At 37.9% G+C, this 13,751-nt stretch overlaps 1 pseudogene; it reads right to left on the reverse strand.

Moving 5' to 3' along the window:
• Positions 1-1,223: 1,223 nt before the first annotated feature.
• On the reverse strand, positions 1,224-2,894 carry LOC100386408 (glutamine synthetase pseudogene; annotated as a pseudogene).
• Between the last annotated feature and the right edge of the window lie 10,857 nt (positions 2,895-13,751).

Here is a 13,751-nt window from a genome sequence, read left to right on the forward strand (position 1 = left end):
ACTAGCATGGCCAAGATGGTGAAACTCTATCTCTACTAAAAATATGAAAATTAGCCCAGCACAGTGGCAGGTGCCTGTAATCCCAGCTACATGAGAGGCTGGGGCAGAAGAATTGCTTGAACCTGGGTGGGAGAGGTTGTAGTGAGCTGAGATCATGCGACTGCACTGCACTCCAGCCTGGGCAATAGAGTGAGACTCCATCTCAAAAAAAAAAAAAAAAAAAAAAAAGAAGTACAACGAAAGGAGACCCAGGATAAGTAGCTTCTATCTGCAATCAGGTCATCTTGTTGTCTGCCTGAGTCTAGCTGTGTCCAGGGTTTTTAATGGGCTTCAGATGGGAGAAAATGCATGCTGATTGGTTCCATGGGTGGCCATGCATAGCTGAAAAAGCACCATAAGTTCTCATTCTGATCTGCAGAACAGGCATCCCAGCCCCCATGCTTCAGGCCATCCCTGGCTTGAAGGTAGGGCCTCACTGGGGAACCACTCCTTTCCCCACTGGAGCCTGTCTGCTTCCTGCCACCATCAACTTGCCATCTAAGGCAGCCCAGGCTGTTTGTGCCAAGGGGTGCCTGCAGGCCTGCATGGAACTTTCCTCACCCTTGCTTGGCCTCTCTTCTGTACTCATAGATGCCCCTAGTCCAAAGGGGCCCGAGACTGCAGGGGTCTGTTATGTCAGCACTGCCCCAAGTGTGCACATACCCAGCCAGGTTGCAACTGTGCCTGGGCTCAGCCTCAACCTTGCTCCAAAATTAGAGTGGGCACCAGGAGCCAGAAGAGGCCAAGCAGCAGAAACAGGCACTTCTCAGTCTAGGGGAAGGAGGACTTCCCAGATTCCTGAGCATACAGAAATGGCCAAGTCCATAGCCTTGGCTAGCAGGCTACAGCTACACCTGGGAGAGTGTACCTCCCACCCCTCCAACTCAGACATACAGCCTGGTGGCACCTCCCCCTCTGCAACTGGCATCATAGCAGCAGCTGCTGCAGGTGGGTGGCTTCTGCCATGAGTTTCATAGAATCCAGTTAGGACCCAGACATTTTCCAGACCCCCCTTGGGATAATAGGCATGGATGTGGTACTGGTGCCACCTGCTTATTTTCTTGTTGGCCTCCTCAACGTACTTCATACCTTCTCCTCCCACATGGCCTTACTGCTAAAGTTAGTGTGGCAGCTTGCACCATTTCAGTTCCCAGGAATGGGCTTCGGATGAAAGGTTGCTGTTCTCACCTCAAAGTCTTCACATACATGATGGAAGATGAAACGGGCCACCTGGAGATGATCTCCCATGCTGATTCCTTCATAGGGTCCAGTTTGGAATTCCCACTGGGCAGGCATGACATAAACATTAGTCCCTCCAATCTTGACTCCAGCATACAAGCAGGCTTCCTAAAGAGCCTTCAAGATGTTCCTGCTATAGGCTCTGTTTCCCCCACAATACAATGATATGGACCCTGGTGTCACAAAAAGCCATTGAAAGGCCAACCAAAGGGCTGCCCATCTGTCTCCCTAAGGGTATATTTCTGCTCTATGCCAAACCAGAGGTGCTGGTTGCTCACCATGTCCGTTATCCATTTACAGATGTGCCTCAAATTGGTTTCTGCAGGCTTTCGATTGTACTTGAAAACTTCACAGAAGACCAGCTTGTTATGGTCCTTGCGGAAAGGGTCCTGAAACATGGCAGCACGTCACTGTTGGAGCTTTCAGACTGTAAAGTAATAGAGTCATCAAAATTCCACTCAGGCAACTCTTTCACACACTAGGGCTCACTGTCCAGGGTATGGATCTTGCTGCACAGTCCTTCTCCAGTAACACTGATAAAGATACACATGGCCTGGACTTTCTCACCCTGAGGCAGGAACATGTACACCTGCTTGATGCTTTTGTTTAAGCAGGAACTTGCTGAGGGATTCGTGATGGACAGGTGTTCTGTAGGCTGAGTTGGCGAGTAAAGGTAGGCCTAGAGCAGGTGGGTAAAGATGGGGAGGGGAAAGAGGGGCCTGCTGTGATGCTCAGACCTCCACTCTTCCATGCTTGGCTCTGCCCCCATAGATGAAAAGTCATCTCTAGATCACTTATAATAGCCAATGTGATGTAAATGTTATGTAAACACTTGTCATACTGCTTTGTTTAGGGAATAATGACAAGAAAAAATAATTTGCACATGTTCAATACAGACACGTTTTTTTCCCCAAATATTTTTTACTCTTGGTTGGTTAAATCCAAGGATGTCAAACCCATGGACAGGAAGAGTTGATTGTGTTTACAAGAATCCACAGTGTTACAAAGTAAGGAAATGTTAACACATGTGGCAACCTGGATTAAACTCAAAAGTATTATATAAGTGAAAGGAATCAGACATAAATGGTACACAGTTTAGGTAGTCACACATAAATTTTAAGAAAAGAGGCAGAAGTAACATGGCATGATAGAAATCAGAGCACTGTTTGCCTTTGGGGTGTGGAAAATTGACCCTAAAGAAACATAAGAAAATTTCCAGAGGTTGATAAAAATGTTCTCTGAGGAGTGGGTTTAATAGGTGTGTTCCTTAGTCAAAATACACGTAAGTGAACTTATAATTCATGGATTTACCTTAATTATTTAAAAACAGAGAATAGTATTTACTTCTTAGAAAAGTGTTACTGGAGTTGGTTAGGTTAAAAGAGAGAAGTAATGCATTTCATTATCAACCTTGTGTTACTCTTACTTTTAAAATATCAAATATTTTTTCATTTCAAAAACTAAGAAATATATGAAGTATAATAAAAAAGTAAATTAAACAAAAAGAATAAATTTTCAGTGGTAGATATGGTGAGCCTTTAAATAAGCTTTAAACAGAAGTGATTTATTTTTAAATTATAATGTCTTACCGTTTTGCTTTCCTGAGTATTGGCCATTGCGCTAGCTTACCCTACTTTCACTACTTAAAGGAACATTAAAATGTGTTGCAGATGAAATGCAAAAAGAAACACCTAAGCACTGTTTGTTGACATTCAAGTTGGATTATGCACAAAACAATAGCTTTGAAAGTCTGGCTATTATCTTAAGAATGGATTTTCCAAATTCTTCATTCTCCTTTACCATATCAATAAATATATTAAGAGGACTCCAGTAATTCAGGTTTTCTGTGGCGGGAGAAGACACAAGATTCACCTGTGTCAGCTACGCAAGAAGAATAAAGAGTGGAAACAGTCGATTTCCCAGCTTGAAGGTATTAGGGGAAAGGAAGAGAGACAAATAACTATTTTGAGTCCCGATTTCTCACTTTTTAGAAAAGAAGATGATGCATTAGATATGTAAAATAACTTTTGGGGGCAAAAAGATGAGTTGTGGGCAATGCTATCCATTTAGGACCTGAGAAGAGATCCCTCCCTTTACAACCAAGAGTAGTTGCTGGTTTGGTAACAGCAATTTTATAGCCCAGCATTGTAACCAGGTGTCCCAGGTTCTTGGCCTCACTTGCCCAAGGAATGGGGATAAGGCCCCGGCAGTGGTGAACTTACTGTTTGTAGAAATATCAGGGACCCAAGGAGGTTAGCAGAAAGCGATTTATTAGGCAGAGAGAGAAAGAGAGAGCGCTCCCACACCACCTTGGGAGGGGAATCTGAAGCGGATATCTGTGGAGGTAGAGAGGGAAACACAGCCCCTACATTGTTGTGGGAGGGGATCCCAGAGAGGTAATCTCAGAGAGGGAAATCCGCACAGGTAAGGGGCTGTGGGGTTCTAACTTTGAAGTTATTCCTGCCCCATTCACGTTCTTGTCCAATGACAGGAGTTCTTTCAAACTTCCTCTGGGTGATTGATCTTCGACTCTGATGCTGGATTGGTTGTCCGGCCAAAAACAGAGGCCTTTCCTTCCAGGGCTTTACGCGGGCTTTTTTTAAACAAAGGAACACATCTGGAATTTTGCCTAGCCCGCAGGGGAAAGTTAGACAAATAACTTTCTCTAGGTTCCTGGACGGGGGGGTGGATGGAAGCACAACGCTGGGAAGTACTTGCCTTTGAAACCACGCTGCTTGTGGACCCGTGAAGACAGTTGTTTTCTTTAACACAGTCCCCCAGCATGATCAGGCAAAATAAGGCTGTGAAGTCCAACTCTTTGAGCTGCCCATCATTCTTTTGTAGCATAGAGATTGCAGCTCTTGATAAAGAGAGTCAGAAAGGGTCAACAACAAAGTACAACGTGGGACTAACTTAGCAGGTGAAGAAAAAAACTAACCAAATGACTAAGGATTTTTATCCCAATGAGAGACTACTTGAGAAAAGAACAGTTATTAAATTATTATATTAAATAATTGCATGACCCAACATTGTTTTTCTCCGTGGATGAGAGGGCAGAAAGAAGACCAAGGAAGTTAAAAAAAACTCGTATTCTTAATAAGTCTCCCAAACATTGGTGTTTTAGTGTAAGTAAATTTTGCACACTTAAGCCCTCATTTAGCCTCATTTTCCACTGCCTGATATTTAAAATATGTAACCATTTTCTTTTAACCTATTAGTTTGTTTATATTTCTTCTGCTCTTTATTCCTTTTTTCTTTGGTAATCTGACTTTGTTCATTTACTCCTCTCTAGAGTCTCCTAACGTATTATGAAGAATAAAAGAGGATAAGTTAATGTTTTCACTATTGGCAAAGAAAGAACTTGAAAGTAATAACTTACATGTGATTTTATTTTCTTTTTTATTCACTATTTGTGGATGAAAATTTGAGTAACATTTCAAGCTGTTAAGGTACGATTTAACAACATTAAGAAGGTGCCTGGGTGATAATATGTGATCATAGTAAGGGAAGTGACTAGCTTGCCTGACTCTATATATTCTAACTCTTTAAGGACACCCAGAAGGCTGTAGGAACGGCGGGATTGTAAATAAGTCTCCTCTATGCCTTTCTTGTCCTGAAAGTTAATTTCATTTTATCACTGAAAAAATGTTTAATTGTTTGTATATAACAGTTTATTTATTCACTCACCTACTAAAGGACATCTTGTTTTGGTTGCTTCCAAGTTTTGACAATTATGAATTAAGCTGTTATAAATATCTGTGTGCGGGTTTTCTGTCTATACACATTTTCATCTCATTTGGGTGAATATCAAGATATAATATTGCTGGATTATATGATATGAGTATGTTTTGTTTTCTAAAAATTTCCAACTTCTAAAGTGGAAATTTTACTTCTAACGAGGCTGTAGCATTTTGCATTCCCACAATGACTGAGAGTTCCTGTTGCTTCACATTTTCGTCAGAATTTGGTGTTATCAATATTTTATATTTTTGCCATTCTAGTAGATGTGTAATGATATTTCGTTTTATTTTAACATACAATTCCTTAATGACCTGGTGTGGAACATCTTTTCATATGTGTATTTGCCATCCATATATCATCTTTGGTGAGGTGACTGTTCAGATATTTTGCTCAATAACCTTTTCATAAGTAGTCACACAACAAAGCTTAGCCAGCATTTATTAGGAGAAATGTTGTTATCCCAGAGGTTTCTATTAGCATGAATTTTATCCCTTTATGACAAATACATTTATTGTGAAGGAAAAAAAAATTTTTTTATAGAAAATTTGCAGCTATCTTGTTTTTGGCATATTAAAATAGGGTAATAAACTCTTTGGAGTGATATGGTAATTTATGAGGAGGTGAAGATCAAGCATCGTAAGTGATAAAAGATGAGCAGTTCTCGTCTTTCCCAGATTATGTTCACAAAGGAAAATGTGAAGCAGAGTCAGTTTCACACTGAATTGCTTTAATAGATAAAATTTTTGATGCAATGTTAGAAAAAAAATAAGTTTTCAGAAAAAATATAGATTTAAGAAGACGATAAACTCATAAAGACTGAGTCAGTACTGGAGTTTTTCTGTGGGGTACAGTGATCACAGTTCAGTTTAATGCCAAAACATAACCTTTTCAAATAATTTATTAGCTTTATTAATGTCATTTCAATAAATGCCTAAAAAGGCAATAATTATCTGGGTCCTGTACTGTAAGATAGTAAACAGAAATGAGATCATGCTGTTTGAATTGGGACTAAAAGAGAAAATGGTGGACAGAGAAGCCTAAAATAGGGAAATACTTAGTGAGACTTTCTAATGTTATAATACTGGACCATAAGGCATAATTTAGTTGATAAAACTTATTCAAAAACTAGATTATTTTTTTTGATATGTAGGTGTGAGCTACATTTTCCCCAAATACTTAGCTCTATCAAATTTCCAGCTACATTACAAAACCAGATATTCCCCTCAATATTTGATAGTTACCTTCTTCTTATCTATAATTTTAAAAACTGTGATATTTTAATGCACTTATATTGACAAATATATATATATAGTATTTTATAATAAAATAGGCATATACCTTAAAACAACATGTCACAATATTCTGTTTCAACTTTCTTCTTTGTAGAATTATGATTAGAGATAAAATTCTATGTTGTGTTATTTTAAAAATATTTTGACTCCATACATTGTACCTTATTTTCTTACTTAAACTATGCCTGTGAAGGAAATAAATATATTTCACTGACATATTTTGAGATGACTCTTCAGAGAGCCAGCAAACAGATACAGCCCGGTAAAGCTGTCTTTTGTTGGGGAGATTTACAACTGTAGAAAATCTACATTGAGGCAGCCAGGCCTTCCCTTGTTCAGATTTGGAAAAGATTCATTGAGATTCTGATACCTCTAAAAGTGTAATAAAAATATTTGTCATTTTTTTCCTCTAAAACTATTACCTGTGAGGTTTCACATTCATAACAAGACCACTTTTCCTAGCCTAGTCTCTTCTCTCTCATCTATAACCTGTCTTGTCATTATAACCTGATTTACCACTGTAATCTGGTTTTGGTCATGCTCTGAGCTCCTATTCTTTCTGCAACTTCAAGATAGAATGCAAGTTTCTACACACCATATTGAGGGGGGGCAGTAAATCTCTCTGTGACTTTTCCCCTTTACTCATTAATTATTTATATGCCTTTTCTCCAATAAATATTCCGTTTCTGAAACAAATATGGCTTCTGTGAGTAAAATTTTCAACAAAACTTAAGAGAGAAAAATAAAACATTTATCTTGGAATGTACAATTGGTTATGTAAAAATTTTTGCCAAAAGTAAAATATTTTGTATAGGCATACTTCAGAGACATTCCAGGTTCAGTTCCAGACCACAATAATAAAGCAAATATTGAAATAAAGTGAGTCACACTAAATTTTTGGTTTCTCAGTGCATATAAAAGCTATGTTTGCACTATACCTTAAGTGCGTAATAATGTTGTCTATATAATGTATATATCATAGAGGAAAAAGTTCTTGCTTGCTGAAACATGCTAACAATCATCTGAGTCTTCATCGGGTTGTAATCTTTTTGCTGGTAGATAGTCTTGATTCAATTTTGATGGCTGCAGACAAATCAGGTGATGGTTGCTGAAGACTGAGGTGGACTTGGCAATTTCTTAAAACAGTAAAGTTTGCTACATCATTGATTCTTCCTTTCACAAAAGATTTCTAGGTAGTGTTGGATGCTGTTTGATAGCATTTTTCTTACAGTAGAGATCTTAAAAGAAATTGAAGACAATTCTTTCAAAACAGTCTATTGCTATATCAACTAAGTTTATGAAATATTCTAAATATTTTGGAATTTCAACAGTATTTACAGGATCTACATTTGAATTAGATTCCATGACAAATCACTTTCTTTACTCATCCATAAGAAGCCAATGTTATCTCTCAAATGTTATCATGAGATTGCAGAAATTTAGTCATATCTTCAGGATCCAGTTCTACTTATATGTCTCTTGCTATTTCTACCATATGTGCAGTTACTTCCTCCACTGAAAGGAGGTTTGAACCACTCAAAGTCACCCATGAATATTGGAATCAATGTCTTTCAAACTCCTGCTAATGCTGGTATTTTAACCTCTTCTTGTAAATTACAAATGTATTTATGGTATCTAGAATAGGAATCCTTTCCAGAAGGTTTTTAATTTACTCTGCCCAGGTTCATCAGAAGAATTACTCTCTATGACAGCTATAGATTTAAGAAATGTATTGCTTAAGCAATAAGAGTTGAAAGTCCATATTATTCCTTGATCTGTGGGTCACAGAATAAAAATGAATGTTGTATTAGCAGGTATGAAAACAATATTAATCTCCTTGTACATCTCCATCAGAACTCTTGGGTGACCAGCTACATTGCCAATGACCAGCAATATTTAAAAATCTTTTTTTCTGAGCAGTAGATCTCAATTGTGGACTTAAAATATTCAGTAATTTATTTGATAAACAGGTTCTATTTGCTATGTTTTATTTCTATTGCAATTACTTTTGGAGTCTTTCTCATGAAATCTTCATTAGGGCCAATGTGCAAGATGGTATTTCTAGATTTTTTTCTAGGGTTTTTAGAGTTTTAAATTTTACATTTTAGACATTGATCCATCTTTAGTTAATTTTTGTATATGGTGAAAGGAAGGGGTCCAGTTTTGATCTTCTGCATATGGCTAGCCAATTATCCCAGCACCATTTATTGAATAGATAGTTTATTACCCATTGCTTCTTATTGTTCACTCTGTCACATATCACATGGTTGTAGGAGCATGGTATCGTTTCTGGGTTCCCTAACCTGTTCCATTGGTCTATGTGTCTGTTTTTGTACCAGTAACATGCTATTTTGGTTACTGTGGCCTTGTAGTGTAGTTTGAAGTCAGATAATATGATGCCTCTGACTGTTCTTTTTGCTTAGGATTACTTTGGCAATTCAGGTTCTTTTTTGAATCTATATGGATTTTGGAATTTTGTTCTAATTCTGTGAAAAATGTCATTGTTAATTTAACAAGAGTAGCATGGAATTTGTAAATTGATTTGAGCAGTATGGCTATTTTAACATTATTTATTCTTCCTATTCATGAGGATGGAATATTTTCCCATTTGTTGTATTATCTATGATTGCTTTCAGTAGTGTTTGCAATTCTTATTGTAGAGATCTTTCACCTCCCTGGTTAGCTGTATCCCTAGGGTTTGTGTGTGTGTGTGTGTGTGTGTGTGTGTGTGTGTGTGTCTATTATGAATAGGATTATGCTCTTGATTTGGCTCTCAGCTTAGACATTGTTGGTGTACACAAATGCTACTGATTGGAATACACTGATTTTGTATCCTGAAACTTTGCTAAAGTTCTTTTTCAGTTCTAGGAGCTTTTGAGTGATGATTATGGGGTTTTCAAGGTATAAAATTATATAGTCCGTGAAGAGAGACAATTTGACTTTCTCTCTTCCTGGAGGATGTCTTTTATTACTTTCTCTTCCCTATTTGACCTGGCTAAGATTTCCAGCACTATGTTAAATAGAAGCAGTGAGAAAAAGCATCCTTGTCTATTCCAGTTCTCAAGGGGAATGCTTCTATATTTTGCTCATTCAGCGTGATGTTGACTGTGTTTGTCATAAATGGCTCTTATTTTGATGTATATTCCTTCAATGCCTAGTTGGTTGTTGGTTGGGGGTTTTAACACGAATGAATGTAGAATTTTGTCAAAATATTCTCTGTGTCTATTGAGATGATCATGTGGTTTTTGTTTTTAGTTCTGTATTTAAGATCAGTCACATTTATTGATTTGCATATGTTGAACCACTCTTGCATCCCAGGAATTAAGCCTATTTGACTGTAGTGAATTAGCTTTTTGATGTGCTGCTGGATTGATTTAGTTTTTACTTTATTAAGAATTTTTGTATGTATGTTCATCAGAATATTGGCCTGAGTTATTCTTTTTATTGTGTATCTTCCAAGTTTTTGTATCATGATAATGCTGGCTTCATAGAATGAGGTAGGGAAGAGTCTCTCTGCCTAATGTTTTAGAATAGTTTCAGTAGTAATTATACTAGCTCTTCTTTATATGTCTAATAAAATTTGGCTGATCCAGAGCTTTTTCTGGTTAGTAGGCTTTTTATTACTGACTGAATTTTGGAACTAATTATTGGTATGTTAAACATTTCATTTTCTTCTTGATTCAATCTCTGAGCATTGTATGTTCCAGGATTTTTTCATTTCTTCTACTTTTTCCAGTTTGTGTGCATACAGGTGTTCCTGACAGTCTCTGAGGGTTGGGAATTTCTGTAGTTTCAGTGATAAGGTCACCTTTGTCATTTGTGATGGTGTTTATTTGGATATTCTTTCCTTTTTTCTCTATTAGTGTAGGTAGTGGTATATCTTATTTATTTATTTTTTCAATTGACCAATTCCTGAATTTGTTGATCTTTTGCAGGTTTTATTGTGCCTCAATTTCATTCAGTACAATTCTGATTTGGATTCTTTTCTTTTCCTAGCTTTGGGGTTGGTTTGCTCTTGTTTATCTAGTTCCTGTAGGTTGGATGTTAGATTGTTAATTTGAAATTTTTCTAACTTTTTGTTGTGGTATGTAATGTCTTAGTTTTCATTAATTTCAATAATTTCTTGATTTCTGTTTTAATTTTGAATTTCTTGATTTCTACCTTAATTTCATTGTTCACCCGGAAGTCATTCCAGATTGGTGGTTTGATTTACATGTAATTGTATAGTGTTGAGATATCATGTTGGTATTTTTATTTTTATTGTGCTGTGAGTGTGCCTGGAATTATTTATTTATTTTTTAACTTGCTGTGGATTGTTTTATGGTCAAATTTGTGGTTGATTTTAGAGTAAGTGGCATATGCAGATAAGAAAACATATATTCTATTGTTTTTTGGCAGAGAGGTCTGTAGATGTCTGTTAGGCCCATTTGGTTTTGTGTCAAGTTCAGGTCCCAAGTATCTTTGTTAGTTTTCTGCCTGAATGATCTGTCTAATACTGATAGTGATGTGTATAAGCTTCTCACTATTATTGTGTGAAAATCAAAGTCTCTTTTTAGAAACTTGTGTTACGAATCTGAGTGCTTGTTTGTTAAGTTCATATATATTTAGGACAGTTATGTCTTCTGGTTGAGTTTAACTGTTTACCCATATGTAATACCCTTCTTTGTCATTTTTGATTATAGTTGGTTTAAAGTCTGTTTTGTCTGATATTAGAATAGCAACCCATGATTTTTTTCCATTTTCTATTTGCTTGGCATATTTTTCTCCATCTCTTTACTTTGAGCCTATGGGTGTCATTGGATGTGAAATATGTCTTTTGAAGATAGCATACAGGGAGTTTTGACTTTTACTCACTTGCCACTTTGTGCCATTTAAGTGGGGTGTTTGACTCATTTATATTTAAGGTTAATATTGACATGTGTTGATTTGATTATGTCATGTTGTCAGCCATTTGTTATGCAGACTTGATTGTGTAGTCACCTTACAGTGTCAGTGGTCTATGTAATTAATTTTTTTGTGTGTGTTTACCAGTAATAGTCTTTTGTTACCAGGCTCAACACTCCATTAAGGACCTCTTGTAAGGCAGATCTGCTGGTAATGAATTCCCTTAGTATTTGCTTTTTTGAAATTTATTTATTCTTCCCTTATGAAGCTTAGTTTTGCTGAAGATGAAATTCTTATTTGAAATTTATTTTCTTAAAGAATGCTGAAAATAGGTCCCCAGTATCTTCTGGTTTGTCAGCTTCTGCTGAAAGGTTCACTCTTAGCCTAATGGGGTTTCCTTTGTAGGTGACCTGCCCCTTCTCTTTTGCTGTCTTTCATAATTTTTCTTTCATGTTGACATTGGAGAATATAATGACTATATGTATTTTGGATGGTCATCTTGTATAGTACCATATAGGGGTTCTCTGTATTTCCTATATTTGAATAAGGATCTCTAGTAAGGTTGGGAAAAATTTTGTGGATAATATTCTCAATATGTTTTCCAAGCTGCTTGCTTTCGTTCTCTCTCAGGGATGTCAATAAATTGTAGATTTAGTCTTTCTATATAATCCCATATTTATCAGAGGTCTTCTTCATTTTTACTTATTTTTTCTATACATTTATTGGTCTGAGTTAATTTGAATAACTGGTCTTTGAACTCGGAGATTCTTTCTCAGCTTAATCTATTTCACTGTTAATACCTCTGAATGTATTTTAAAATTCTCATTGTAAGATTTTCATCTTTCTTAGTTCAGCTGATTCTTTCTTAAAATGGCTACTTTGTCTCTCAGCTCTTGCATTGTTTTATTAGATTCCTTAGATTCCTTGCATTGGGTTTCGCCTTTCTCCTGAATCTTAATGATCTTCATTCCTAACCAGATTCTGATTTATATGTCTGTCATTTCAGTCATTTCAGCCTTTTCATGAGTCCTTGCTGGGGCACTAGTACCGTTGTTTGGAGGTGAGATGACACTCTGGTTGTTTGAGTTTCCAGAGTTTTTGCACAGATTCTTTCTCACTTGTGTGAGCTGATATTCCTTTAATCTGTGAAGTTGCTATTGCTTTGATGGTTTTTAAAAATATATTTTATATTACTTCATGACCTTAAGAGTTTGACTGTGGTATAATAGGCGTTTTGCTGACTCACTTCGTTTCTGAAAGATTGCAGGGGTCAAAGGCTCAGTTTAAAACTTCTGGCCTGCCTGCTCTAATCCTGGGGAGCTGGTACCTGGTCCCCTGCTTTGTTCTATGGCTCCTCTAGGTTAAACAGCTACTCTGCTGGAGGAACCTAGGTGTTCCAAGTCTACTGGCTATAATACTATTATGGGGGTTCTGGCCAAAGCACCGATGTGGTGATAGTGGGGTCTGTGCTCACACAAAGTGCCAGCAGCAGCAACAGCACAGCAGAGTGCATGTGGGGCAGTGGGCCACATTGTCAGTAGAGGCAGACGGGGTGTCCATGTATGCATGCTGGCAGGGGCATCAGCACTGTGAGGTGTATGCATGTGCCAGTGTGCATAAGGTAGTGGTGTTCCAGCAAGGGCAGGTTGCTGATGGGTTTGGGGATTCAGTAGGGTACACACGTGCTGATAAAGCAGTGGAGGGCTATAGGCAAATGCACATGCAGAAAAGCAGTGGGGGGAGGCTCCAGTGGGAGGAGCTGTGGGTAGGTGTATGCACTTGATGGGGAAACCATTTGCTGGAGCTTTCTGATGGTATGGCACAGTCTTCCGGCAAAAGAGCTGTAACAGCCGCTGCCAGAAAGCATCCTGTTTGGGCATCCAAGGCTATACTGCAAGCGGGCCTGGCCAGGCAGGAACCCCAGGAGAGTCTGGCAGATAAGGGGGCATTTATACCAGACTACTCCTCTACCATGGGCAAGATAGCCCTGCTCTGTCCAGATGTAACAGGAAACAAAGTCAAATGCCATCTAGAGGAGTATGATGAGCCCTGGGGGATTTGTGTCCCTGGCTATGCTCCATGACAGCCATTCCTGTGCCAAATCCCCTGAGCTCTGCACAGGTTGCAGAACCTTCCCTGTGACCTGTCCAAAAATCACTCCCTGTCAGTTTAAGTGTCTGTGGGTGTTGTGGAGCCTCCTCTGGCCAATTCCAGCAGTCAGTGGCAAGATTTGGCCACTCCTGACCTATTTATCTCACTCCTTCCCAGCTTCCCCCATCTTCAGCCAAGAGTCTGTATCACGCCTCTGTCCACCCTCAAAGCCTTTCTTTTAAATTATCTGTTCACAGTGCACCAGTCTTCTTGATGGTCTGGTTTCTTGGTAGAAGATGCATTTCCTGGCTGCATCTAGTCAGCTATCTCAGTTCTCAATATCAGGCTGTTTCATCTTCAATAAAAATCTGTTGTTTCGTTTAGCCTCTTTCATCAATGATTTTAGCTAAATCTTCTGGATAACTTGCTACAGATTCCACATCAGTATTTGCAGTTTCATATTGC

Source organism: Callithrix jacchus, chromosome 6, assembly GCF_049354715.1.
Source record: "Callithrix jacchus isolate 240 chromosome 6, calJac240_pri, whole genome shotgun sequence".
Classification (NCBI taxonomy): Eukaryota; Metazoa; Chordata; class Mammalia; order Primates; family Cebidae; genus Callithrix; species Callithrix jacchus.